The following is a 5,523-nucleotide window of genomic DNA, read 5'->3' as shown; positions in this document are numbered from 1 at the left end:
TTGTGATGGAGACCCAAACTACCGTCATTGCATCGGTGAGGGAGTTCGGGGTTCTGAATGCCGTTGCCTCCCTGGCGACGCGGCTGCAGATTGCACCGTGGATCCCAGCCTGCGTGCCCAGCCCCGTCCTGTCCATCACAGGCGCCGCGGGCGAGAGAGTGAGACCGTTCCAGTCCACTCTCTCTCTGCCTCTCCCTCCCGTGGGGCGGTCGATAACTTCCTTGAAAACAAGGTGCAGGTCTGGGTGTGGTGGCTCACACCTGTAATCCCAGCTCTTTGGGAGGCCGAGGCGGGTGGATCACCTGCACTCAGGAGTTCGAGACCAGCCTGGGCAACACAGTGAAACCCCGTCTCTACTGAAAATACAAGAATTAGCCAGTGCGGTCACGTGCGCCGATAGTCCCAGCTACTCGGGAGGCTGAGGCAAGAGAATCGCTTGAGCCCGAGAGGCGGAGGTTGCAGTGAGCCACGATAATGCCACTGCATTCCAGCCTGGGGGACAGAGTGAGACCCTGTCTCAAACAAAAAACAAAAGTGCCTGCATTTTGGCCTGACCGTGTCACTCCCTGCTGGAATCCTAGGCTGACTCTGTCACCCGAGACGGAAAGGCCCAAACCCCACAGTCGAAACATGGGTTTCCCGCCACCACCCCAAGTACTTCCAGCCCTCTGTGCCTTTCTCGCTGGGGTGCTTTCATACGCTGCTCCTCCAAACGATCACAGCCCTACCCAGCCTTCAAATCCCAGCTCGAATGAGCATTGAGAACCTCTCCTGCCCTGTCCACCGGGAGGTCCTCTCACCTCTGGGCTCTGGCATCACTGTGCACCTTCTTCACTGACGCGCTTGTCTTTGCATATTCATGATTCCTCTACCTGTTGCCCTGTAGCCTCCAAACTTAGTGGCTTAAAACAGTGACAGCTATTGTGTCTCCTGGTTCCTGCGGGTCAGGAATTCAGGTAGGACTCGGTGGGAATGGTCCTGCCCCTTGACATCTGGAGCTTCAGCTGGAAGACTCGGAGGCCCGGGAGCAGAGCTGTCTAGGGGCTCCTTCCGCTCTTGATCGCCGGTGCTGGAGGGCAGCGAAATGGACACTTACTTGGCCTGGGCTCCTCACATCTGGGGAGCTGGATTCTTGGGGGTGACAGGGGAGGGGGAGACAGAGTTGCACACATACACACACCCCAAGAAAGTCACAGAGCAGGCTGGGTGTGGTGGCTCACACCTGTAATCCCAGCACTTTGGGAGGCCGAGGCGGGTGGATCACTTGTGAAACCCTGTCTCTACTAAAAATACAAAAATTAGCTGGGTGTAGTGGCACGTGCCTGTAGTTCCAGCTACTTGGGAGGCTGAGGCAGAAGAATCACTTGAACCTGGGAGGTGGAGGTTGCAGTGAGCTGAGATCGCACCACTGCACTCTAGCCTGGGTGACAGAGCGAGACTTCGACTCAAAAAGAAAAAAAAAAAAAGATAGTCACAGTGCATCACTCTGCCACATGCTGTCTGCTAGATGCTAGTCACTCCAGCCCATCATAGTGGTCGGGGGATGGTTGTAATGAGAATTAGACCACCTCTTTTATTATTCATTTATTTAATTTTGAGACAGAGTCTTGCTCTGTTGCCCAGGCTGGAGTGCAGTGGTGCAATCTCGGCTCACTGCAACCTCCGCCTCCCAGATTCAAGCGATTCAGACACCTCTGCCTCCCGAGTAGCTGGGGTTACAGGTGCGCACCACCACGCCCAGCTAATTTTTGTATTTTTAGCAGAGATGGGGTTCACCATGTTGGCCAGGCTGGTTTTGAACTCCTGACCTCAGTTGATCCGCCCACCTCAGCCTCCCAAAGTGCTGGGATTACAGGCGTGAGCCACCGTGCCCGACCTAGACCACCCCTTTTAGAGACAGGGTCTTGCTCTGTTGCCCAGACTGGAGTGCAGTGGCAACCATGGCTCACCGCAGCCTTGAACTTCTTAGCTCAAGCGATTCTCCCACCTCAGCCTCCCAGAGCCCTGAAGATTACAGGAGTGAGCCCCTGCACCCCCGCACCTGGCCCCTTTTGAATTGAGGAGTGTCAAAAGAATTTGCAGAAATAGTTTAAAACCACCTCAATGTCTTTCTTTGGGTCTCACATTTTTCACCATCTCGGTCCTTAAGTTACTTAAGGCCTTTTAGTTTCACTTCCCACGTGTCTAAATTGAGGCTGATCATCTTTGCCTCACATAAACCAGGTAGAAATGCTTAGTAAGTTATGAAGCATTTCACAAAGGCCAGGTTCATCTTCATGGTTGCTATTAGAAACAGATCTGGCAGCTTCGTCCCCTGCATATTCATCCCAGTCTCCATGGGGCCCATTCTCTGTCTGGATCCGTACAGAGCCCTGCACCAATGACAGTCCCCAGCGGGTCCAAGGTGTGGCTCCAGCAGGTCCTGTGTCTGAGAAAGCCCAGGTGTCTCATCCAGGAATTCCAGGAGTTCATGTGATTCCTCCCCGGTATGATGATACCTCCCTCCTGGGTCACACACCTGCTGGAGGTCTGTTCCCACAGCCTTTCCCGTGGTCTACAGAAGGGAATGTCCACGTCTCATAATACTGGGCCCAGTTAGTGGTGTGAAAGCAAAGCAGTGGAGAAGCCACCACGAGAGTGTCGGCTGAGTGAGCCCAGGGCCGCCCAAAAACGTTTGCTGCGCTCTGGAGTAAAACAGAAGACGATCTGGTGGTCTTTGTGGTTGGTGTGAGTGGAGAAATAGGTTCTGGACCTGGACAAAGCTGCCTGGCTTCTGCCCAGTAGAATTTGGCCAGGGGACAGGATAGTAAGGGGCTGTTATGAACACTGGAATGCCAATAAATGTGACAACCTGGATGAAATGGACAAACTCCTTGAAAAACACAGAGGACCAAAGCTTACTCAGTAAGAAATAGATAACCTGGGCTGGGTTCAGTGGCTCATGCCTGTAATCCCAGCACTTTGGGAGGCTGAGGCAGGCAGATCACTTGAGGTCAGGAGTTCGAGACCAGCCTGGCCAACATGGTGAAATCCCGTCTGTACTAAAAACACAAAAATTATCCGGGGGCGGGGGGAGGGAAGAAATAGATAACCTGAATAGTCTTAAAAGACATTGAATTTGTAACTTAAAAACCTTCCAAGAAGGGAGGAAAACTTCAGGCCCATATGGTTTCACTGTGTAAATTCTACCAAACATTTAAGGAAGAGATAATACTGATTTAACTCAAATTCTACCAGAAAATTCAAGAGGAGGGAACACTTCTCAATTCATTCTATGAAGCTAGAATTACTTTGATACCAAAACAGCACTGAAGACATTATGAGAAAAGTACAACCCAGTATCACTCATGAACATAGATACGAAAGCTATTCCCCATATTAGCAAGCAGACACCAATAATATAAGGATAATAACATATCTTAACCAAGCAGGGTTTATCTCAGGAATGCAAGACGGGCTTAGTCCTCCCCAAATTGATCTATTCCAGTTAAAAACAATTTCCATCAAAATTCCAGCAGGCGTTTCCTTGGCAGGGGATGGGGAGGTGCTGGACGGTGGGGCTAGAAACTGACAAACTGATCTATTATTTATGTGAAAATACAAAGAAACCAGAATAACCAAAACAACTTTGAGAAAAGTTGAATTTGAGGGAATAATATTACTTGACGTCAAGACTTATTGTAAAGCTAATCAAAACCATGTGTGGTGTGAATGCAGCAACAGATAATGGAATGCCAGGAAGAATCCAGAAATAGACCCACGCCTATACAGACAACTGATTTTCTTTTTTGTTTATTTATTTTGAGACAGAGTCTCACTCTACCACCCAGGTTAGAATGCAGTGGTACGATCTCAGCTCACTGCAACTTCCACCTCCCAGGTTCCAGCAATTCTCCAGGCTGGAGTGCAGTGGCACAATCACGGCTCCCTGCAGCCTCAGACTCCTGGCCTCAGGGCCAGGTGCAATGGCTCATACCTGTAATCCCAGCACTTTGGGAGGCCAAGGCAGGCGGATCACCTGAGGTCCGGAATCCGAGACCACCCTGACCAACATGGAGAAACCCCATCTCTACTAAAAATACAAAATTAGCTGGGCATAGTGGCACATGCCTGTAATTCCACCTACTCAGGAGGCTGAGGCAGGAGAATCGCTTGAACCCAGGAGGTGGAGGTTTCGGTGAGCCAAGATCACGCCATGGCACTCCAGCCTAGGCAACAGTAGGGAAACTCCATCTCAAAAAAACAAACAAACCAAAATAAAATAAAATAATGGATGCGGTGGCACACGCCTGTAATCCCAGCACATTTGGAGGGAGGATCACGAGGTCAAGAGATCAAGACTATCCTGGCCAACATGGTGAAAGCCAGTCTCTAATAAAAATACAAAAATTAGCCGGACATGGTGGCACATGCCTATCGTCCCAGCTACTCGTGAGGATGAGGCCGGAGAATTGCTTGAACCCAGGGGGTGGAGGTTGCAGTGATCCAAGATCTCACCATTGCACTCCAGCCTGGTGACAGAGCGAGACTCTGTCTAAAAAAACCAAAAAACAAAAAACTCCTGGCCTCAAGTGATCCTCCTGTCTCAGCCTCTAGAGCCATTGGGATTACAGGGGTGAGCCTCTGCACTCAGCTACTGGGCAAAAGATTTGAATGGGCACTTCACCAAAGAAGATACATGATGGTGAATAAGCACGTGAAAAGCTGCTCAACATTGGCCGGGCGCGGTGGCTCACGCCTGTATTCCTAGGACTTTGGGAGGCTGAGGCGGGTGGATCACTTGAGGTCAGAAGTTCAAGACCTGCCTGACCAACATGGTGAAACACTGTCTCTACTAAAAAAATACAAAATTAGCTGGGCATGGTGGTGCATGCCTGTAATCCCAGCTACTTGGTAGACTGAGGCAGGAGAATTGCTTGAACCCAGGAGGCAGAGGTTGCAGTGAGCCGAGATCACACTATTGCACTGCAGCAACAAGAGCAAAACTCTGTCTCAAAAAAAAAAAAAAAAGATGCTCAGCATTATTAGTAATTATATAATTACATAAATTAAAACCACAGTGAGACACCACGGCACATCTTGTTAAGATGCCTGAAATTTCAGACTGACTACAAGTTTTGGTAAAGAGAAGAGGCAACTGGAACGCAGGTTCACTGCCAGTAGAAACGTAAAACGGTCCGACCGCTTCCAAAAGCGGTTTGCCAGCCTGTTAAACAGTTAAGTGTACATCTGCCACATGACACAGCCATTCCAATCCTAGGTATTAACCCAAAGAAATCAAAGCAGATGTCTAAACAAAGACACGTGCACAAATGTTCACAGCAGCTTCATTTGGAATAGCCAAAGAATTGGAAGCTCCACCAAATTACATCAAGATGAATGGATAAACCAGTGGTGGCCTGGCCACACGGCAGAATTGAATTCAGCAGTAAAAAGACACGAGCTATTGACAGGCTCTGCAATCTGCGTGAATCTCAAAGTACTTCTGCCGAGGGAAAGGAGAAAGACCCCAAGAAAGTACCT

Source organism: Aotus nancymaae, unplaced genomic scaffold (genome assembly GCF_030222135.1).
Source record: "Aotus nancymaae isolate 86718 unplaced genomic scaffold, 86718_ANA_hifiasm-v0.15.2.pri h1tg000053l, whole genome shotgun sequence".
In the NCBI taxonomy this organism is placed as follows: domain Eukaryota; kingdom Metazoa; phylum Chordata; class Mammalia; order Primates; family Aotidae; genus Aotus; species Aotus nancymaae.
The sequence above is the reverse complement of the archived record's forward strand: the minus strand, read 5'-3'. Positions refer to the sequence as shown.